The following is a 25,429-nucleotide window of genomic DNA, read 5'->3' as shown; positions in this document are numbered from 1 at the left end:
GACCAAGGATATTTAATTTTTTTCTTAAAAGAACTGGGTATAAAACACAATAGATACAGAAAAGGTTGGAGAAAAATGTACTGTAGTTTTACAAAATATAGCAATACAAGAAATTTTGGATTGAAAATGACTGTCTATCAAGATATTCTTTGTAGAAGACACATGTCCAAAAAGCAGATAATGGCCCAGTGTGAGGGAGAGAGATTTTAATACCTGGTGCACTCATCTTTCCCTGAAAATCCATATAGCCTAGAAGTTATAAAAAAAATCATTGCTACTTGAAACTAAACACATGTATAAATCTAAAGCCATTGAACAATTTCAAATCCAGGTTATAAGAAAAAAAAGAGAACGTTATGTTTCCAAGGGATTTTTTTTATTATAGCCTAAGTTCTCATAACTGATGTTTCTTTAGAATGTTCAAAAGTGGCCATATTTAAAATTGCTATTGGTAGTATTTTTATGTTTTTTTTTAAATGAAGGAAATTACAAAATAACCAATACCCTGGAAAACCTCCTATCAAAAAATATTTCCTGGGAGTCTTTGTAACATTTCATTTCCATTAGGTTCTGAACAGTTGTACTTGAAAATAAGTCACCTCCTGGAGAGTCGGAACAAACCTAAATTAAGCAGTACCAGAAGTTCTTACACATTCCTACCAAAGCCTTTTGCACTTGAAACTGACAGTGACATCAACGTGATTCAGGGCTGGAGAATGTGACCCACAGGAAAGTAGTTGGAGATGTTGAAGTTGAGCACACAGCATTATCCCTAACATGAATGTAAAAGACAACTTGGGCTGCTTTTGACACACACACATCATTTCTATGATTCAAAGCTGAAAATATTCAGGATGAAATACCCGTGGAATGTTCACATAATTAAAAGGAATTCAACTGCTCAGATATTTTCATCGCTAAAATTTCATTCAGTTCATAACTAGGGTTGGGAATGGAATACAAAATGTTAAACTGGACAGCCAGACGTCACTGCTAACCACAGACTTACATTCTTTTGGCTATTTATACCCTTTGTTTACTTTTTGCATTTCCTCAGCTGGGACAGGGACTTTCTGCTTCTAGTCAATTTCACTCTTATTTTTGGCACAAAAAAGTACATTTTCCAGTACTTCTGGAAAATGTTACATATAACAAATTCTTTGCAAAGAGATGATGGAAACATTTCTACCAGGGTTTAATAAATTGTGTGTTAATAACTTGTCACCACTGACCCAAGAGATGCCTGCCCTTCAAAAATATGTCTCAATTGTCTCTAAAATGACAAGGGTAATAAATGATCCTCTGCTCCCCACAACCCCCAGTCCAATATGACCATCCAAATATATTACTCCAGTCTTTAAAATATAAGTGATCTTCATGATTAGCCTGGTAAGAGCTCATCTATACTCTACTCCAACTCCTCCTGAGGTTTCTGAATGATTCATTGAGAATCTCTGTCACTATTCTAACCTGAAGAACTTAATTCTGGTCCCCAGTGATTGCAATTAACTCTAGCCTCCTGTCAGCCACCATATTATTTTTGTCTTTAATTATATCCATTTTATTTAAACCTAAATTTTGGAAAATTTTAAGTCTATGTTTACTTTTCAAGAACTACAAGAAGGAATAATGATATTTTGTTTAAAGTAAGCTCTAGTACTTAGAGATTAAACACAGACCATTTAAAGAGAGACTAAGAATTAATTCCCAGATCAATATTGCTCCAACACCTTTGTTAATTATGTTTGCAAAAAGAAGTTGCCCTATTCAAATCTCAGTTCTTACTGTGATGATGAAAACTGATACTCCCATCTTTATCTGCCAGTCCAGGACATTTTTATTTGCTGTGAAGCTCAGTTTAAAAAAAAATCCACATCATGCAGCCAAATAAAAAATGAATAGAAAGTTATAAATACAGCTTGAAGAGGAAGGAAAGGCTACTTCCTTCCAGTTTGGCCTTGAATATACCACCACATATTATTCTGACTCATCTATACAAAGGCTCCGGTGACCAAAAACAAAACCACAAAAAATAAAAATAAAAAAAACATGGATAAATGCCTGTAAAAAGATGAGTGAAACTCAGCATAACCACACCTATCATTATAAATATGTTCATCAATATGGCTAAAAATTTTAAATTCTCAAAGACAAAATGCTGGCCACGTTTAGACAAAATGGAATCTCTTTTTCTTAGATGGGAATATAAAATGATAGAGTCATTCTTAAGAAAAAATACTTTCACAGAAAATAAAACATACAAGAACCATACAACCTAACAAGGGCATCTTTGTGCATTATTTTTGCCCAAGAAATGAAAACCTGTACTCCATCATAAAGCATGAATACAACTTAATTTTTAATAGTTAAAAACTGGTAAGATAAAAACACCCTTCAATAGTTGAATGATTAAACAAGATACTATACATGCAAAACCATGGTACATCACTCAGCAATAATGCAGTAAGTTATTGACATACTCAACACTTTTCATAGATCTCAGGACATGATGCTGAGTGTAAAAACCCAATTAACTAATGGAACAATCCAATCAAGAAAAGGTTAGGTGCTATATATTTCATTAATATAACAATTTCAGAAAGACATGGAATAGAGAACAAAGATTGTCAAAAAATAAGAATATTAGAAAGGAAGAGAGGAGATAAATGTAACCATGAAAGAATGGCATAAAAGATATTTTTCCACTGATGGAATAGCTGGTTGTCATAACTGAAGTGGTTGTTGCACAAAACTCTGAATGTGCTAAAATGACAAAGAAGGATATATATGTAGTAAGATGCTAACTTCTTGCACTTTGTGTTGTGCTATATTTATGTGAGATAAAGATACTGGGGGATAAACTGAATCAAAGTCACATGGGAGCCCTCTCTACTGTTTTCCAAACCCCTATAAATCCATAACTGTTTCAAAATCATTTAATAATTTACTAGAAATCACATTGCTGAGTAATCACAAATCACTTGGTTATACTAATTTCTCTTTGAGTTGACTGTAGGTTCATCAAACTCAGCACATGGACTTGTAAAATTTTAGCCTTCAGATTGCAGTAATATTATTAAAATTTAACTGGAATACTGGTCCTCTCTTACATTTAGCTGCCTCATACATTCCCCCATCCTCATCCACTTCTAATAATCAGAAGCTCTGTTGTGGGAACACGCATTAGACATTGTCCCCTCCCCCCCATTTAATATATTCCACCTGGGGCTTGGCTTCCCATCTGCTATTATCAGTACCAGAACTAGGCTACCTAGTCAATAACTTTACTCTCTGTCAATCATGATTGACTTGACAGGGGGAATGTGACCCACACTGATCATTCTATGTCCTGGTGACATTAGTTCATTCATGTTCATTTCTTTACAGATTTCAAGTGTCTTTTAATATGGATAGAGTGAGCTGAGAATTAAGCTAACAACGCGGTTTCACACTTCAACTATTAAGTCTTTATTCTTAATAAATTAATAATTAATAATAATTAATCTATTATTAATTTTATTTCTCTTATTTTTATTGTATTGGACAAGTTCTAGCCATGTGTCCCTGATTTCCTGGTACTTGAGATGTCACTCAGGCTGGCTTTAAACTTACAGCAATGCATCCTCAACTTCTCAAGTGCTATAGTCACACACCACCATGTATTACTTTCTCTCTTCTTTATATTGTTGCTAAGTTAGGTGAGGCTGGATCTCTATTACCTATATTCCAAGGTCATGATGAATCTCAATGATGAAATAACATAATAGTGAAATGCTATAGTTTGATTTTTTAACTTTGTCATTTGAAAAAATTAAATAATAAGTCCCTCCTTTCTTCATGCATGAAGAGACTGGATATGATTCATATAAATGTATAAAATTGCTGACATTTTTTCAATTTACTCATAAAAATTCTAATTTCATATGATTTAATCAAGTCATTGAGCTTTATTAATAGTTAGTGTATGTGAGATAAACTAGTTAGTCATTTGATTAGTGATAGAGTAAGTTATTTATGTTTGCCAAACTGTTTTCCACAGAATCTATACCATTTTACAAGCCTGCCAACAGTGTGCAAAGATCCTCATTTCTCCATCTCTCTGCCAAACTTGTCATTTTTAAATTATGATGATAACAGTGGCAAGCATACCTATTGCAGTAGTTATGGAATGGAATTTAATTATGGCTTAGATATCTATCCCTGAACAACTATGTTAAGTTTACACATGCTAATTGACCAATTGGGTATATCATCTTTGATGATATATACTGAAATTCTTTGACCATTTTAATTGAAATATTGTATTTTGTTATGGAGTTAAATAGTAAAAGTTTCGATGTTCTGTATATTAGATCTTTGTCAAATATGTATTGGAGCTTGAAAATACTTTCTCCTACTTTTCATGTTTTCTTTTTACTTTTTTGACATTAATCTTTGGAGACCAAAGTTTTATTGTTGATTAAATCCAATAAATTATTTTCTTTTGCTTCTTGTTCTGGGGCTGTAATATCTAAGAATTCAAAATTGTAAATCCAAACTTTTAGATCTTTTATTTAGATCATTGATCTTTTGAGCTAACTCTCTACAAAGCATGGGTTATGAATTTTGAAGCCGATCAAAGGTGTACCAATTGTATATTTAAAGCATTGGGGAAATTATTCTGACATAAAAGATACCCAATTTGCTGGAAATTGTAGACTTCAAATTTAGCACAACACTAAAGCAGATTGAGATGTAGGCTTGATGCATCTAAGATTTAGAATTAGTGGCTGCTACACGATGTTGCACCATATTCAAGTAGGTGGGGCATTTAAAGTGGCATGCACTACACTTCGGCTGTATTCTGCAGAACACTTTAGTGTGGGCTTATCTGATCAAGCCACTGCCTGGCAGTATCTAATACTGTGATACATATGGACATATTTGTTGGTCTGTCCTACAAAACCATAATCTAGACCAGAAAGTTCCAAATCACCCCTGTGATTTTAAACAAGCCCCCTGTGTTCACACAGAATTCTTCCTTTTGCTAACCACTGGTCATCACAATGCTTCATTTTACTTTACCACCATCGTTTGTAATGGTCAGTGCAATGATTTTATCTTTACACATATAAGAAAACTTAATTTTCATAAATATAATGGCTTCCCAAAGTTACATGGGAAAAAAATATTTAATGTACTCAAAGCCGCTTCTTGGGGTCCTGGCCAATGTTCTTTCCCCTCCCAGTCAAATCTTCCTCTGTGATTCTAACGAAAATTCATGGAAACATTTTTTTTTGTAAGAAAGTTGTTTTAACTCATTACTGAAAACCATGTATAAGAAGTGCTAAAAAGTCATAAAACACCACTTTCCCTCTCAATGAAGTGTGCAGCATGCATTTATAAGCTTTTAGTATAATAATTTTATAACCAAACAGCTGCTGGAACAATGAATTTTTATGACCAGTGTCTCAGTTGGCATTTTTCTCCTACATATGACAAAATAAACTTTTTGTGATACAATTCATCTAGCTCAGATGCATTTAATAGAATCATCAGCAAAAAGAGAATCCATGAGATAAAAACCACATTGCTAGCAGGATGAGATAAAAAAAATGCATATTGGTTAATCTACTGTTTTTACTCTTGTATTCCTGGTGGTTCATATAATAATTTTTTTCACGTCATTTAAACAAATAACAACTAGGACATTATTAAAGGTACTTAGGGTAAATATGTTTTCTCTGTTCATCATCAGACCAATGTAATGTACATTTTTCATGTGGGTAATCTTGTGAGATATATATATATATATATATATATATATATATATATATATATGACAGGCTTCATATATTAATAAGACAACATTACCTTTCATTCTAACCAACAAAACTAGTGGAAATATATGCAACTAAGTAGCATATAGAAGCACCCACTGATGCCAAGGTAATAAGGGGTCCTGGGAAGTAATGGCTTTCCTCTCTCCAGAGGTACTCTAGCACAGGTTCAAGCTGGCCTTGCACCCCATGGCGGTATGACAACAGTGACTGATACATGGCCAGAAAGTAGTAGTGAATTACATTTAAGAGCCTTTCCGGTTGTAACCTAAACTCTGAAATAATACAGCATACAGCTAAAGCTGTAAAATAAACCCTTTCTCAAAGCATCCACTTGCTTTTATGTTACTGTTTCTCTCTGCTTTTCATTTTCCCGCCTTCATTATTCATATGCTCCTCTGTAACAATTGCCTGACTTGTTGAATGAAACATTTTCTCCAAGAGAAATAGCCTGTACTTCCCTTTATAATGGCAACCCCATCCAGGATATATTCTTTACTTATTCCCAGTGACTTTCTTTTGTTTATTTTTCATTAAATACCTTTTTAGCATTTGATAGAAATAATTCCACTACTAGAATGCCCTACACTTAAATCACATCATTATTATATCCTCGATTATGGGATTATATTAAAAACTGAAATATGGTATAATTAGCAGCTGAAAGCCCAACTAACAAATGTAAAATAAATTTTAGGGAAAATTAAAGACTTTCTTGGCAGTGATAACACCATGCATGGCATGTCAAATTAAATAGGATCCCAATATTCTCAAAATGTGTTTTCTACAAGGTGAAGAGGTTAATTGTGTTGTAAAAGGAATTTCCTAAAGAATGTATCATCTTTTTTAAACTGAACCACATTTACTGTGGCAGGAGGCCATAGTATTGAACTTTCAGATTAGGATACAATTGACAAAGTGTTCAGAAAGAGTTTTCCCTAATTGTTGGTGGTTGGAGCACTCTATGTCATTATGTTTAGATTTATTGATTATATTTGATAAATTAAGATGATTAATATGAGCTAAATTTCATAAAAATTGAAGTCGTAAATTTATCTAAATGAAATTGGCTGAAAAGTTCCATGTGACTAAATTTTTATACAACAGCACCCAGCCATTTAGAGGGCATGATTTTTTTTAATGTGTCCCCTGAGAATTATTGCTATTTTAACCACATTCGCTTTTCAAATTGAAGGACTCGACTCATCTTCACTGTCACTTGTGGTAATACATACAACATTTTATTAGTGTCTATGAGTGACCTGAGTTTCTTTTCCTCATAAATCCCACAAGCTTTGTTTCTACTGAAAGGTCGTATTTCTAATGTGTCCAGCTTTCAAAGGAATAGAACATCCGGTGAAGATGTATGGCTCCCACATAGCAACTGACATCCCTAAATCCACACTCTTTAATATCCTCTTCTCTTTAAAGAATGCATCATCATCCCTCAGCTAAAACAGACCAAGGTGATTCTTAAAGTTCAAGATGGTTAATAATGTGGACAGCAGCACTAAATGTTTGCTAAGAAACTGAGCTTCTTCGTTTGCTCAGGCTGCCATATCAAATTGCCAGACACTAAATTGCTTAAAATACAGAAATGCATTTACTAACAGTTCTGCTGCCTGAACTTCCAAGAGATTCTGGCTAGGGCTCCTGCTGAAATCTTTCTTCCAGGGAAGGGTGGGGAGAATCTATATCTTTAGCACTCATAATGGACCAGATTCTTTGTCCTCTTGCCAATTTTTCTGTAGCATGAATTAAAACTGTGGGAAGGCAGCTGTCAATTTTATTGATTAAATAGAAATATTACTTCTGCTTTTATGTAACCAAATACCCACTTGCTCCTAAAATTCATGTGTCAAAACTCTATCCCAGTGTGTTAGTATATGGTAATGAGACCTTTTGAAAATAACTGGGGTTAGATGAGGCCCCACTTAATGTCATCTGCCTCAAGCTCTGCATATCCCACATAATGCATAACAGAAATAGTTAGTATTTGCAATGTCTATAAGTAAGTAAAGATTAGTGTGAGAGTTGAGCAAATTTAAAATGATTTTCCTTGGCTAGAGAGATTGCTCAGTAGTTAATGGCATTTACTCTCTGTCAGAGAATTCAAGTTTTGTTCACAATACACACCTGTGATTTCAACTCCAGGGAACCAGACACCCTACCCTGGTATTCCATGGGAATGTACATACATAGCATATGTACACACATATGTGTAAATAAAATAACTAAAATAGATGAGTAGATAATCAAGTGTTTTGAAGTCTAATCCACCACAATATTTTAATAAGTGTGTTATTCATTCACAAGAGTGAAAACTATTATCAAGAAGCAATTGACCAAAGTGCAAGAGGAAACATCAGTTTCCCACTTCAGGTTTGTTCCTCTCCCTCAGTCTGTAATCTTTGGGATTACAAAGATTTAAAAGACATCTCCAGTTCGAGTAGCTCTAAAGGAAAGTTATTGGTTCCTATGACAAAATGTTCTCAATTTGTCTTCCGATTTTCAAAGAGGGCTTTCCTGGCCAGGTCAGCTGTCACTAACAGCACCCACTAGCATCTGATGGTCTCGGCTCTGTCTCCTTGCTGTTTACTTCAGTAACTTCCCGTGCTTGGGGAGCTCCTTGGCTCAACGTCAACTTGACCCACCTCTCTTTCACACTCAGAGGACATACAGAAGTATAAATGCTTCTCCCCACACAAAAATAGCAAAGCATCTCCTCCCGAAACCTCAGGAAATGTTGCCTTTCAATGCCTTGCTTACATTTGGAATCTAGACCCTGAATGATTAACTCTGGCCAAAAGAAGCAATATGGTAGATGACTGTTAGCCAATGACATTTTACTGCAGCATGGAGAATGGCAAGATTTCAGTGGAACTGGGGATATACATTTGTCAAGAGAAAAAGGAAGGGTTCTTGGGTGTCCAAAAGAAAATTGTAGGTGAAATTATGCCATATCTTCCTCTACCTTTCCACTGGTCTTTTCTTTACCTTCACAAAAACAACTAGAAAATAATGTACATAATAATGTGAGTCTAAAAGTTTCATCCTTCCCACCTGACATTGGGGCCCAGAAGCAAAGTAAAAACTCCCCTTCTGGAGTCAGCATCTATTGTCCCGGTGTCCCTGGGGGTAAATGCAAGTCAGAGGCAGAAGAAGCCCCAGAAGTTTTCAGCCAGTTAACCATGTATACATACATAGAATAAAAACAAAATAAAAATCCTGTCATAAATGAGGCTGTCCTCTGACAAGCGTACATATGCTACTGTAGCACAAGCACCATCATTCACACAGATGAATGTGCTCACACACACACACACACACACACACACACACACACACACACACACAGATTGTATATACACATACATGGCATTTTAATTGGGAGAGTCATGCTGGGCTATCAAGAGGCGGGGCAGGGCAAAAAGGTTAAGTTTGAACATGAAGTCGGAAGTGGACAACCAAGATAACATTTGTTAGTTATGGGACAAATCAAGTCAGTCAAGAACATATGGTGAGAAATATAAATTAGGACTGCATCAACATAGAGAATGAATCTGCTCTACCAGGGAGCTAATTTTCCTGACAGAAATTCTCTCCATCTTAATTATTGATGTCTGTGAATTATTTTGGCTACTGCAGTCTGAGGTCCTTAAAGGGCACCAGCTTCTGACTGACATTCATACACCACTGTTTGGGGTATCTGGTAGATGCTAAAAAGGATTTGTGCGATCCAGGGATGTTTCACTTAGGCCACCTCAGCCACACATCTGTTATCATGGCTCTGTCCTGCCAGAGCTCTGTCATGCCTCATTCCTCACCTAAACAAATCTTGCTACCACTTGATGCAATTTGACCTGTAGAGATAGAGATAAATCTCAGACTCAGTGTCTGGACAAGTACTGATCTGTAGCAAGATTTGGATGTTCCCTGGAAATGTGCCAAGACCTAAATTAACTGTGCTATGCCATACATTAATAGTTTTATGCGTTCTCCGGGCGATTGGACAAAGTATGGTGACACGTAAGTGTTGGCTAAATATTCTCAGATATTTAAGTGCTGTCTTCTTAATGCTTTCTTTATTCCTTTCCTCCATTTGTTTTACTTATTTATTTGTTATTTTGAGATATGGTTTCATGTAGTCCATGCCAGCCTCACACAAAGTCTGATTCTGAGGATAGCTTTGGACATTTGACTTGCATTCCTCTACCTCCTGAATTATGAAATTATAAACATATGCCACCATGCTTATTTGTTTGTTTGTTTTGCAGTATTTGGTACCGAACCTAGAGCATCATATATGCTAAGCGAGCATGTTCCAGCTGAACAGTCTCAGCAACCCTCTGTTTGCTTCTTATCTTGACACAGGTCTCACAAAGCTGCTGATTGGACTTAGAGTTGTGATTCCTTCACCTTGGCTCCTGGGAAGGTAGGACTGCAGATTTGTGCTACTAGGAATTGATTGTCTTCTTCTTTGGGCATGAGTAAATGTTCAAATGCACTGGGAAATGTTTTCCCTTTTTCCATTTTAATAAGATGAATAGGGGAAGCATTTCTATGTATTTGTATCATTTATATACAAGATCAACATTTGGCCTCTGGCAAAACAGTATATGATGGCTGGTTACTTATTTTTATGCTTTTAATAGTTTGTTTAACAGATATAAATAGTGTGCCCCATTCATTTTCCTCTTTTGTTATCATGAAGCCCATTTTTTTCCTTTATCATAAAGACTGCCATAACCAGTTGGTTCTACATAGGATAAATATAAAGATAACCTTGATAGTTCCTTTCATCCATTATTGGGCAGAATTTTACCAAATGTTTGAAAAGGTACTAGATGAAGAGAGTGCAGCATAGATTTTGAGGGTTGTGGAATACAAAAATAGATGAATGAAACATTGACCCGGGCTTCACATTTATAAATTTTTATGGTAACTTATTTAAGTGGATGTTCTGCCACAACACTATAGGACAGAAATGAAAATGTCCTCAAGCTATCAAATCTTCACCTCTCCCCTGATCTTCTTTCTTCCTCACATTTAAGACATTTATTTCCAGAGCATGTTGATCCTGAATATTCATTAATTTTCAAAGTCCTGGGGTTTTGCCAGTTTAGATTTATATGATGCTCCATTATACTGTTGAGCAGATTTCATGGCTCTCTAATCAAATTAGCTCATTTCTAAACACAAACATTTTTATAAGACACTTGCCCAAAGCAATTGTGACTTCATTCTCATTCTGTTTTTTTTAAATAAAAAATTGAACAGCGGGTTATTATGTTCAGCATATCACCTGCTGTGTGAAGAGACCAGCACGGGGGAGCTATGGCCAACCTTCCCGTAGCGGTTCATATACACACTAGAGATCAGAGAGTTTTTACAAGACCAATAGTCAAAGCCCCCTGGATTTCAATTATCCTTTATTTATTATCTTAGCTGCTCCACTGTTTGCAGAGTGTAGTCATCTTCCACACATTCACTGCTTCCACTTTAATGGTTGTGAAGTATCTGCTATGATGCATTTTGTCATTTAATATTAGGTTTACTATGCAAAACACAGCTAAATCTTGACAGGCCCCATAAAAACTCATCCTAAATGAACCATTATATTGTACGCTGTCAACGAAAGACTAAAGAAATACAGTGCCGCTCCACAAAGCCTGCAGAAGCAGCAGAAAAGAGTGAGTGATACAGCTTACAAAAGGGAGTCTACCACAACACATCATGTGCTGGACAAGATTTACGGCTGCTGTAAACAACCAATCAGGATATGGGGTGAGGGTAACTGGGGACATAGCAACAATTAAAACTCAACACACAAAATAGTTTTAGAACACTTATGGGGGATTAAATTTTTAACAAGACCTGGATCCTGCCTTGTTCAAGTTTAGCAAAGGGGGAAGAAAAAGTGGTATATGCTTGACTGTAAACAAGACGCATCGTAACTCAGGATATAACATACACATAAATCCAAGACTCTGGCTGTCACATAGTAGCAGTTTAATCACAGACTCTGGGGAACCGGATCAGTGTTCTCATGATCTTGAGACCTGGAACTTTCCATAGGGTCCAAAACTTGGGGCTGTGTACCTGCAATATGGAGACCATGGAGAGCCTAGGCCCTGAGCTCATGAAATCTGTTGAGAAGATGAAGATGAAGGTTATGTCTCTATGGGGCCCTTGTGCCCCAGTCATCATGGGAAGAATAGATATGTTCCACTGCTCTGTTCAAGAGCTGCTGAAATTACCCAATACAGTAGAGTATGTTTAAATTAACAGTTGTATAGGCAGGCACTGAAGCCACGACAATGTGACACTGAGTGCCAGATATTAGGGACCCTACCCCCAATGGCAATCTCCTAGGCATATCTTCTGTTCCCTACAATTCCTGGACAACAAAATGCATCCGCTTGTCTTCCACTGCTCAACAACCACTTTCTGTGTCCTAACTAATAGATAGGTCCTTAGAGTTTGAGGTTTCATTACTTCGTTAGCTCTCTCCCAAACAGAATCCTGTCCTCTCTGGGGAGGCCAGCCTCTCCAACTAGTGAGGCATCATTATCCTACCTTCAGAGAAACTAGATTTTAGTATTAATATTTAAAGTCTAGAATTGTGGGCCTGAGTGACTTACTCCCCAAAGGGGGAGTTCCATTAACACTGTTAGCATAGAATATATAAGACATCTATATAATGCGTATTACTTTTACTTACAACATACTCAAATATAGTGAAAATTTTAGTATAAAATTAAATATCTATCATGAATTTTTAATTTAATGCAGTGGTTAAATACATTAAAATATATTTGATACTGACACTGTGAAATCCAATGTGAAACTCTATAGCTCCCTGTGGCTTTTCTAACAATAGAGAAGTTCACTGAAATCTACAGACTTCAAGTCTGAGTGATTTCACTATGGGGTGTTTGCTATTTGAAAGTATTTTTGATAATGAAGATGTAATGGATTATTTTTATTTATTTATTTATTTGTTTTTTTTCGATACAGGTTTCTCTGTGGTGTTTTGGTGGCTATCTTGGATCTCACTCTGTAGACCAGGCTAGTCTTGAACTCACAGAGATCTGCCTGGCTCTGCCTCCCAAGTACTGGGATTAAAGGCGTGTGCCACCATCACCCCACCGCCCGGCGGATTATTTTAATTTTTTTTAAAAAATTAGGAAATGTTTCCAAGAGACCAATGTTTCTGAAGAAAGTTTAGATTTTTTATAAGTGAAGCTTCACATGACTCTGGTAGTGATTGCAAAGCACAAGGGCCTTGACAGAAATGGGGAGAGTAAAGACTATTCTGATGAAGGTTTCGGTGGAGTTGAAAACCCATAGAGGTTACCCTTGTTACATAAATGACAGAGATTTGCATACATTTTATCCATGCCCAGAGATAAAGTTTGCCATAAACGTAAAGGTGGTGGAATAATGTATCTCTCATTTACTTAGGAGAAGAAATTTCAAGGCAGTAAGCCTTCAAGCAGACAGGGAACTACACCTGCTTTTTTTTTTATTTTCCCCAGATTATAGTGGAACCCAAGAACAATAGCAACAAAGGAACTGAGCATAAAAAGTACAGGTTAGGCATACAACCACACAAATTTCTATTGCATTATCTAGCACCGATTAAAAAGCTGTGTTCTGCGATGGAATGACAGCAAAGATTATTACCTTTAATTCCTAAGATGCTTCAAAGCCAACACTGCCAGACATAGAGAAACAGAAATGGAAATAGACTTGAAATAAATATGAAGAATCTTTTGAGAAGAGATCTCTGGGACACCACCCATAATCAATAGCCCATGCAGTTTTGGCTCATCTTCATCTACTACAACATCTAGAACTCTTTGTAGCCAGATTTCAAGCAGGCCAATAGACAGATCTGGTGATGACATATTTTGGCATGTTCTCTATGGGGGATTTTCTGGTTTTCCAGTATGCAACAGTTATGGGGTCATGGAAGCTCCACAGAGATTTCAGATGAAAGCTTGTGAGGTCAAACTGTGCTTGGAAAGGCCAGAATCCTTGAAAGCAGTCCACAGAGAAGGGATGCATGGTGCTCTGAAAATGAAGCCAAAGCTGCATTGGAAACTCACGAAACTAAAAAGCAATGGGATCATCAGGCAGCATGCAAATCTTTCCCAAAAGAAGTCAGATGAGCTGCAAACAGCAAAGACATAAGATCAGGGTTATCCATGACATTGGGAGTACAGAACTTGCCAAAATGTGCTTCTGATGCCAACAAGGAGTTGTAAGATTTAGTATCTCCACTGCTAGGGTATTGTGGGATATTTGTACACTGTGTGAAGATGTATTTGTTGTGACTAATGTGATAAAAAGCTGAATGGCCAATAGCTAGGCAGGGGGTATAGGTGGGATTTTCAGGGTGAGAAAGGAAGAGAAAGAGAATCTAGACACACAGGAGACATCAAGAGAGAAGGGGAAGAAACAGGACATGCAAGAGATGATGGAAGAGAGGTGACTCCATGTGATAGAACATAGATTAATATAAATGGGTTAATTTAAGTTTTGAGAGCTAGTTGAAAACAAGCCTAAGCTATAGGCCGAGGTTTCATAATTAATAAGAAGTCTCTGTGTCATTATTTGGGAGCTGGCTGGTAGGATAGAGAAAGACTTACTACACTAGGGTTATTTTGCTATTCTCCTGACTCTTGCATCTATTTTCCTCTTTAGCCCTTACCGAATGGAAAGGTATACCCTGTCCTAATTCACCAATGTATCTTAGAAGTATTTAACTTTCCTTTAAGAGCTCACAGATGAATTGGCCTTGAGTATCAGAGATTTCAGAATTGGAACTTGGAGCAATGCTGGAAAATAATCATGACGTTGGAGTTATTTGGGAGATAGAATGAAAACATTTTACATTATGAGATAAACATGAAACATTGATGGCTACCAGAAAAAAAAAATGCTATGGTTTGACTGAGCATCTGCCAAACATTCATGTCCTCAACACTTGATCATGAAACCATGGTGCCACCAGCAGGTTTCAAAGTCAGAGGTAGAGTTGATGTGAGTTCTTTAGGTCATTGAGTATGCCACAAGTATGTTGTGGTACTGCAGGTCTTATTGTCCATCAATGTGAAATGACTTCTACATGCTGATGTTTTAAATGGGTTCATCCCTAGATGAGAACATTGCTTTCTAATCTTGGGATCTGACTGCTAGAAATAAGCCATTGGGTGAGAATTTTAAGGATATACCTCTCTCCTGTTTCTGGTCCCACTCTCTCTGATTCCTGGTCCACCATATGGCAGGGAGTGTCCACCACAAAGAGTGACCACTGTGAACTCACCATGCTTTGCCCTCTAGTGTGAATGAAGATCCTTGGAATCCATGAGCCCAAATAAACTCCTCCTCCCTTAAAGTTTAGCATTTATTTTGGTCACAGCAATAGGAAAGTCACTAACATTGCCTTTTGCTTTACAAAAGTATGAGAAAGCTTTCCCCTCACTCTCATCCATCCATCCTCTGTTTCTACTCTCCCTCTTTCTCAAAGGAAGAGCTGAAAACATATCAGCTCAGACAGCCATCAGTAACATTCTGCAAGGTGAATTGGAGGAAATATGGTTTAATCCAATGCAGATTAAATATTACACTGTATCTTACAAAATTTGTACAAATTGCAAAACTCCCACTTTGTTATTACATGCAAGGTACTGTGTCAAACATTTGCTTATTCTGGCACATATTGATAGAAACAAAGGCAGTGCCTCCAATCAACTCCAAAAATAAGTGTATTTTTACAACTATGAATTCCTATTTATAGATCACTTCTCATGAATGAAGCTTCAGTCACAATATTTTCTGCATATTAATTTTATTTATATCCCAATGTGATTTTATAACATAGAGTCCATCAGACTGCAATTAGTTTATAGCAGGGGAAATTGAGATAAAAAATGACTAAGTAATTTACCAAATTCAAGAAGAAAGAGTGTAGACAATTGAGCTTCAAATGTCACACCACAAATTGCATTACTTCAAGCCAGAGCCATCCTAAGAGTCAACATAAGAATACAGGCACTAGTGGTCTGGCTATCTAAGATATTCAGGGTTTCTAAGATGCATCCACCTTGTCCTAACCACTTCCTTCACTATTTCCATTACTGTGTATTGGTGAAATTATTAAGGCCACTCCATGTAGTTAAAAGGGAGGTTTATTTTGTGGGGTAACTTACAAGTGAATGGATAGTTTGCAGAGTCTGGGAAAGGCATAGCGCAGTCCGGTGGTATTCTCTAGAGAACTCTGCTTGGTCTACCTCCAGCTTCCAGGGTCCAGGAACCAAGAGAGCGCATTGGGATCTCAGATCTTTAGGGTCTTCTTTTGGCCCCTCCTTGTAGGCGTGAGAGTTACCGAAGCCTCAATGGGGGTTGGAACTTCCAGATCAAAGCTGGAATGGCTACCCACTACATCTGTATTTTCACTGTAAGTTGCACCATATCTCTTTCCTGAGGACCCATTGGTATGAAGAATCTAGTCCTCCAGACTTAAGAATCACTATACTTTAAACCACTACATCTTATTGATTCCTCTAACAATATTCTGAATAGTATACAAATGATAGCCTGATCTTTGAAGTGAGACTTTTGTAAGTTCAAACCAAGGTCTAGCTGTTCAAGCGTACTTGGGGCATTATAGTTTTACTAGGCATCAATTTGTTCTTTGAAAAACAGTGATATTAATAGTACCAACTCAACAATTGTGATGACTAAATTTGATATCATAAGAAAAGAAGCTCAAAGATATTTTATGTGGCTCATTAAATGAGTACTTTAAGGATGATATTGCTGAATGGTTTGCAAAATTGCACAATGACAAAGATTTCAGAAAATAATTCACATTAAAGTGATTTATTCCTTAAATTTATTTTAGAATACCCAGACTAAACTCTTATACTCATCTACAGTACATTTATTATAAAGCCAGCATGACTTTCCCATTTGTTAGGTTTTAGACATCATGGTTCAGTGTTTTATACATCTTAATATATTCAGGAAAGCCCAAGAGAAATTGGTGAAAGTTCAAAGAAACCAAATGCAATAAAAGAAAGTGACTCTTATAAAGCACTCAGGAAAGCAAGGTTATTGATTCAGCATCACCCTGGCTGAGCCCTGTGATTCTGCTGGAGCTTCCATGAAAACATAAAACTGTATGCTGTACAGAATGCATAATGCCTGGGAGAGGCCCAGGACCAAGAAACCTCACATATCCTCCAAGGATACTTACATTTGTACGGTTTGCAAAACAAATAGAATATTTACATCTGTGTGGCTTAGCCAAATTGGTCTATGCTCTACTCACCACCCTAGCAAATGCAGTAAGTCAGAAACAAGCCTGTACTACACAAAAATGGCACGCATTTGCCTGCTTGAAAGAGCTTGATTCCTTTACAAGATAAGTATGGCTTGCAGTGGTTCCTATTAGTCTATGTATTTATTTAAAGTGCTTCTCCAAAGGCAAATTCATAAGAAAGTAAAACCATGTTAGGAAATAAATTTTACATATAACAGTAGATCTGAATTTTTAAAGATGAAATTTTTTCTATTTTTAATTAATTAATTAATTAATTTTACACCATGACCACAGTTGCCTCTCTCTCCCTTCCCCCCCATCCCCTCTCCTCTCCCTCCCCTCCCTCCCCTCCCTCAATCCATTCGTCCTCTGTTTCTGTTCAGAAAAGAGCAGGCCTCCCATAGGTATCAACAAAGCATGGCATATCAAGTTGCTGTAAGACTAAGCACCTCCCCTTGTATTGAGGCTGGGCAAGGCAATCCAGTATGAGGAACAGGTTCCCAAGCACCAGCCAAAGCATTAGGGAGAGCCCCTGCTCCCATTGTTAAGAATCCCATAAATAGTTCAAACTATATAACTGTTGCATACCTGTAAAGGGCTTAGTTTGGTACCATGCAAGTTTCCTGGTTGTTGGCACAGATTTTGTGAGTTCTTATGAGCCAGGTTAGTTGTTTCTGTGGGTTTTCTTGTTATATCCTTGATGCCTCTGAATTCTACTATAAAAAGAAGCTAATTTAAGATTTTTTAAGTAGAGATTGGATAGAACAGGTCTCCTTTCTTAACACTTCCAAGTCTGTTCCTAGAGTATTATCAAAGTGTCCGTGGCCCAAGAACACCTGAGAGGTGCTTACATTAACCCAAAGCTCATGGAAGAGTCAACAATTTTGGAATTACCTGTCTTCATATTTCACTTTTTAAATCCCTAACTTTATATTTGCTTTATTGTGTCTTGGTCAATGTTGATTTATCTTAAATATTATTGCACTTAACCTTTAAGGGTTCTTTTCATTATGTTATTGAGAACTTTACATTCATTTTTCATGATCTACAGAACATCTACATAGGACTTTTTAAACTGTGTTTGGTCTTCCAGTAGAATTAAATGGTTAAACTTTAAACATATTTTTGAAGATGTAAAGTTTATTTTTGTATGTATGCGTGTGTGTGTATGTTGGCAAAAATCAAAATAAATAATGTATCTCTATTATTCTATTAGGTTATTAGTTATACTTCATTAGTGTTCACATGTATTCAAGTGTAGATAGCTATAAGGCTCAAGTAAGTCCCCATGTAATGTTTGAGCATTACACTACATAATATTGTCAAGCTATGTCCTATTGATTTGAAAATGTGCACTTACATTCATAAGTAAATGACAAAATTTCACAATCATTTAAATGTAAAATAATATTTTATGTATACCCAACTAATAGAGTTTAACAGATAAGGCACAGAATTAGATTTCCTGTTTAAGATACAGATAGAACATTAGCCAAACTCAAGGGCATTATATTCAAACATAATATTCAACCAAAGTCCAGATGGTATGGTCTCATGACTAGTATTTTTTGCTGATGAAACATGATCAAACATAATTATTTGGTCATTGTTCACAAACAAGTTCAGGGATGTCAAAATTAAAGTGAAGTGGATACGTGGTCCTCAGCTTTCCAGCTGCTGACTCAGTAACTAAAACGCTTCAACAAATATTTGACAACCCTGAGCCCAAAGACCTCTGCACATTTGTAGCTGGCAGCCAAAACACTGGCATTCACAATTTCCTGAAGCAGAATTTTTAAACCTGGATTTCAGCTTTTTTTTTTCTTCCTTGCTGTCTCTCTCTTTGCTTCTTTTCCAAAGTTATTTCATGGTAAGTCTACCACATGACTCTAGTGGGAGCTGTGGTTGGGGAAAGCGCTACAGTGATCAGAATCACAGAATAAGAATCCAAGCAAGGTGAGAGGACTGTACTTATGGAAAAAAACCTGGCATCAGGAGTCAAAGTACAAGACAGGAAAATGCCCCAATTCAGGGCATCCTGCATGTGGGCACCAAGTAATGTGCAGAGAATATCCCTGCAGAGACAAAATTGAGCATGAGAAGCCCATAGTCACAAAGCACAGCTCTGGGTCAGAACACTCCTAAACTGCTTTCAAGTCTGAATAGATCAGAAGGATCTCTTGTGAGATGCCACAGGACAAGCAGAGTAAGGATGGATCAATACCAAGAGCCAAAGGAGACCTTGGATGGCGACTGGAACCCAAGCAGGGTAGAAGAACAAACATATGGCAAATGAAAGTAGCTTGGGAGAGAACGCACATTAAATTTTTGAAGGGCTTCTCTCCATTAGGAAGAGTTTAGCATCCTTCGATTAATATTCTGGAAATATTTTCTTATAAAAGATATTTTGTAGTTTTAATAATTCATAGAAGATGCCAGGCGGTGGTGGCTCACACTTTAATCCTAGCACTTGGGAGGCAGAGCCAGGCGGATTTCTGTGAGTTCGAGGCCAGCCTGGTCTACAGAGCGAGATCCAGGACAGACACCAAAACTACACAGAGCAACCCTGTCTTGAAAAACAAATAATAATAATAATAATAATAATAATAATAATAATAATACATAGAAGAACCATAAAACCCAAATCAATCCTCCTTGATGGTATCCATCACGTGGGTCTAGCCTGTCCTTATCTTTGTCACCTGGGCAGTTTCATAGAATGCTGTCTTTTCATCCTCAGTCTGTGAAAGTGAAAAGGAAACAAGGGCCTTGGGGAGATCTCTGCCCTCAGTATACACTGTATAGCAATATACAGCTTCGAGAAGCATGTTCAACATTGTCAAGTTTGATCCTATTGTTAGGAATGGATAGATGAAGCACTCAGGCTAAAATCATGAGCCAGACAATCTTCTATAACACTGAGTACACACACATATATATTTTTTATAATTTTATTTCATGAGCAAAAGCAGAACATTTTGGCCCATAAAAATGATAATAAATTCTAATTTGTATTTTTTGTCCCAAATATTTTTTTTCTTACTTGATCATTCTATAATCTGTATCATATGGATTACACAAAATGCATGAGATTTTTATCTAGAGCAAGTAGCTAACAACTGATCTTCTTCTACATTAATGGCTTTTCTATATTAATAGTAGGCTTTTAAATTTAAATTGAAGCTTAAAGGTTCTTCAAATTGAAGTATAAATTGTTCACATCCTAGAACAGTAATGCTGTGGAGTATCATTCGTGGCATCGGGAGCTATTGCCCATAGGACTTGCCAGCTAGTGATTCACAAACAAGGTTCAGCCCTCTTATTCATGTGCTTTGTTGGGATGACAACATCTTAAAGGAAAACTGCATTAGACTTCATTATAGATAGTATCTGATCAACTCAGTCTAGTCCCATCCTTTCCTATGCTCTTATCTCATAACCATTTCTTGTATACACACACACACACACACACACACACACACACACACACACACACACACACACACACACCACTCTAGGTGTTAGAACTGCTTATAAATTAACACAATTGCCAGTGACAAAATTTAATAAACTATAGGAAATTGGGCATGCTGTTAAAAGGACTTGAGTAATTTGAAACTGTATATTATCGAGCATTTCTGTAGGTAGGTGACAATTATGTTCACTGATTACTGAATCCTGGAAGAACAAGTGCATGGGAAAATAACATGACTGTGTGCCTCTCTGGCCATAGCTCTGTGTGTTAAAATATCAATAACTTTTATAGCCTAGCAGCTTAGTGTAAAGGCACAAGGTTAATCTCACCGCCCCTCCCCAACTTACTCGGAGACAGATGCTGAGCCACTCATTTCCAAGAATATCTACTGGAAGAAATGGAGCTGACACTGTATTGTTTGATTCATAGAGTCTTAATTACAGGATGTAAAATGTTCTGTAAATGAGCCATTATGCATTTTTTTCCATTTTGTTAGTTATTTCAGTGAATAAAAACCTCTAAAATTGAGCAAATCTTCAGTTAAAAACCTGAGCTACATTTGCTGGAAAATAGTATTATCTGAAGAACAATGTGCTGATTTGTGAGCCCCACATTCTGAATACTTTTAGTTCTGTGCATTCACTACATGATCCCCAGACAAGTGATCTCTCAGCTCGTGATTCTTTGCAGCTTATAAAATGAAGACTAAAATCTGCTTCAGATTAATCCACTGACTCTGGAGATTTAAAACAGTGATTTGTAAAGGACAGTGAGCTTTTGGAAGCAAATAAAAAAAAAGCAAAAACAAGCATGTGCTTTCAGAATTATTGTTATAAATTCTTTTATTACTTTAGCTGATACTTTTCTCAATAAGAAATTTATATGAGAATGTACTTGGAAAAACACAGCCATGTTAAAATTCTATTCATTAATTCAATACAATTGACACTTTTTTTTTTTAATTTGCAATACAGAAAACTATTCCCTTTCTTACCCTTATGGGCATCTTTATCAACCCAGCACACATTCTACCTTTCATGGCTTAAAACAAGAAAAGGAGAGGAAAGGAAGAAAAGCTATGCATATTCTCAGTGCAATTACTTAGGCTATAAACACCCTTCAAAATATTTTTCATATTCATTTACTATCTGAACTTGTAAGTATATAACCCAATATAGTCTGATCCTACACAACTTAGGGGTAGGTAGGCTTTTGAAAAAGGAATAAAGGCCAATTGAAATCTTAAATCTGATTTCTCCATATGAGTAACCCTAGTGGAAAGGAAAGTAGCCATGGTATCACACAGAATATGGCATCCCTCAAGATGTGCTATACCCACGACTCTAAGTCGACTCACTTTCAAGCTCATCATGTGTAACTGTAACTAAAACTTAGGAGATTACGTTATTTCTGGACTAAATGAACTTGCTTTTTGCTTCTTCCTCATTTCCTTTTTATAGGTTTATCACAGTGAAGGATAATTAGTACAACATGGCATCAGACTGAGCAGCTGAAGATAGAGGATTAGCATTAAAGAATTCAAGGCATATATTATATTATAAGATGACTAAAATAGTGATATGCCATAATTCACACCCACAAGTGTCTATATTTAACAATCAGAAATAGAAAAAAAAAGATTGCATTGTTGGAAACTCCTGGGTGTTTCATGTCTTCATTCAAAGTGTACAGACTAACATAACCTTAAGAGGAAATGAGGAAGAATATATAGTTTGGTAGTGGTGGATAATAATTAGTCGACCTACTCAGTCAAGCTGAGTCCAGATGTAAGTCATATAATTATTCTCTTTGTCTTCTCATTCTCTTTTCTTTATTTTATATTCATGGACTAAAAAGAGTCCTCAAAAGGTCCTCTCTTAAAAGATACAAGAAGATGATACAATCAGAAAAATTTCTGGAGTCAGTATCTAACAATGGCATCTGCCAAGGAGCATGTTCACTGCTCTATCATCTTGACTCACAAGACGGCTTTTTTCATGACGTCTCTAAGAATTCTCACTTTGGCTTCATACCTTAATAATACCAGTCCACAATTTCTCTTATGTTGTCACGCTTTCTTGTCTTTTTTTTTATGGGATGAATTGTGCATGTTTTTCCAAACCTAAATTTAAACATTTAATACTCTATAACTCAGAATGTGATCATAGGTAGTAATAATGTCCTTGATGGGGTGGTCAAAGGGAGATCCCAATCCAAAAGCATTAACATCTTTATCAGAAGATACTTGGACAAAGCCAAAAAGGGATATACCAGAAATTCCAAAACCAACATGCACCATATAGACACACAGCATGAAGCCACCCAACCTTCTAGCCAATCAAATAGGTGTCAGATAAGAAAAATCAAACTGTGGACTCTTTCCTCTTAGATACCTATTCCTCAAAATTATGATACAATCTATTTTTGTTGAGTGAAACAATTAGAATATATAGTGTATTTTTACAACAGCCCTAGAAAAGTCATACAGCATTTTACAGACACATTTTGATGCTGTAAATGTGGGTTCTTCTCTTACTGAGGTCATCATCTGGCTAGTGATAAGTTTACTTAAGCCAGGAGAAAATAAGATAACTATTTTGAAATTTTATTATCATTTCTTCTTCTTCGGAAAAATACCAAATGATGATGACATGGGTGGAAAGGGAGAGCCCAGAGGACCTGAGCCACAGAGGACTGAGCAGCAGTCTTAGGAGCCATGGTTGTGGTCAAGGTCCTGGCTGTGGTCAAGGCCATGGGGCTTATGGAGGTAAGGACCAAGACAAGGAGGACATTCCTGTCACAAAGATGGGCTTGCCTGTTCAAGGACATGAAGAACAAGTCCCTGAGGAGACTTACCTGTTCTCACTGCCCATTAAGGAATCCTAGATTATTGACTTTTTTCTGAGTGCATTCCTAAAGGATAAGGTTCTAAAGATCAAGTCAGTGCAGAAGCAGGCCCAGGCTGACCAGCAAACCAGGTTCACCGTTTTTGCTGATACTGAGACTACAATGGTCATGTTGGTCTAGGTGTTAAGTTCCCCAAGGAGGTACCCACTGCCACTGAGGGGCCATCATCTTAGCCAAGCTTTACGTAATCCCTGTGCGGAGAGGCTACTGAGGAACAAGACATGAAAGCTCCACACTGTTCCATACAAGGTGACAGGCCACTATGGCTCTGTGTTGGTGCACTTCATTCCTGCTCCTAGAAGTACTGGCATTGTCTCTGCTCCTGTGCCCAAGATGCTACTGATAATGGCTTGTGGTGGTGACTGCTACACGTCAGCCAAGGGCTGCACTACCACCCTGGGCAACTTTCTCAAGGCCACCTTTAACGAGATCTCCAAGACCCAGAGCTACCTGATCCCCAATGTCTGGAAAGATACTGCCTTTACCAAGTCTCCTTATCAGAAATTCACTGACCAGCTTGTGAAAACCTACAAGGGAATCTCTGTTCAGAGGACCCAGGCTCCAACCGTGGCCACCACATAATGATTTTTATACTAGAAAAGTAAAGTTAATTAAGTCTGTTAAAAAAAAGAAATTTTATTATTTAAACATAAAAGGAAATATAACTTAAAGTGAACACCCAATGTCCCTCTCAAGTATATTTATTTTTATTTCTTTAGAATTTCGTACATATACATAATGAAATATAATCATATCCATCCCCATTTTCTTGCCCCAACCCCCCCAGACTCTCCCCTTCCCACATCCATCTCTCAACTCCCTACTCTTTTTGTTATTTCCCTTAATAACCCACTAAGTCCATACTCAAAAGCATAAATAAATTATTCTAGAGGAAATTACTAGTAGCTTTTTTGGCTCTTAATCAAGACAAGTTTCTCCCCTGAACACATACAGTAAGCCACAAGTGAGCAGTTTCAGTCTTTTGAATAGGGAGAGACAGCATTTGGATTTCTACACTTAGATAAAATAATATATGTCATGATAGCTCACTGGTAGGGAAGTTAAATCAGACATGAAACTATAATCCCAGGGAATGAGTAGGGTTGATTTACTTAAGTAAACATCCTATCTTAGGAATAAGATGGTGAGACAGGAAAAAGAGCTGACTCTAGTACTAGATACAGCCAGAATGCCTTAAGAATCCAATCACATACACACACAATTCACTTTGATGAATCATATTTAATATGTAATTCTTCAAACTGAGAATTCTAATCTTGGATTAGAAGGGGAACATCAGTCCTGTAAGTGTGGCAATATATCCCACCAGTACATAGGTTTAGTAGAGAGAGTAGATATCAAATGTTAAAAAAGAAACGTTCCAGTAGAACACAAGGAGACAAGTAATAGTAGGTAAGGAATTAAGAGTTGCCTTGGATCTTACCCTCCTGGCAGCAGTGCTCACCCCAGTATGCTGGGATTAAATAAATCCCAGAGTTTGAGAATAACTGATAGAAGCAAAGGACATTATCCATGCATAGCAGATGTTATATATTCCCTCATGCATTTTTTAAACAGTTTTATTAAATCCATAATATGAGCTAGTCATTTATTTTAATACACAAGATAAAGTAATGAATAAAATACATAAGGTTTTTTTTGGAAATTCCATATTTTGGTGTAGAAAATTTTCATCTACAAATTTGTATCTAAAAGTCAAGTTAACTAGATGGGCTTCATAGGAAAAATAAAACTGTTATAGAAAAAAAAAGCATAACTTACAGTCTCAGGAAAAAGGAAAAATGTTAAGACTTATGTGTCAGATGAGGAATGTCTTTCCTCCTAGAGGAGTGTTCTTAAGTCATTACTAATCATTAGGACATCAAACTGAGA

At 36.7% G+C, this 25,429-nt stretch overlaps 1 pseudogene; it reads left to right on the top strand.

The window, feature by feature from the left end:
* Positions 1–23,275: 23,275 nt before the first annotated feature.
* LOC102926128 (small ribosomal subunit protein uS5-like) lies at positions 23,276–24,118 on the top strand (annotated as a pseudogene).
* The last annotated feature ends 1,311 nt before the right edge of the window (positions 24,119–25,429 follow it).

The sequence above is a fragment of the Peromyscus maniculatus genome, chromosome 16 (genome assembly GCF_049852395.1).
Source record: "Peromyscus maniculatus bairdii isolate BWxNUB_F1_BW_parent chromosome 16, HU_Pman_BW_mat_3.1, whole genome shotgun sequence".
Lineage (NCBI taxonomy): Eukaryota > Metazoa > Chordata > Mammalia > Rodentia > Cricetidae > Peromyscus > Peromyscus maniculatus.
Note: the sequence above shows the minus strand (reverse complement) of the source record. Positions and strands in the feature narration are given on the sequence as shown.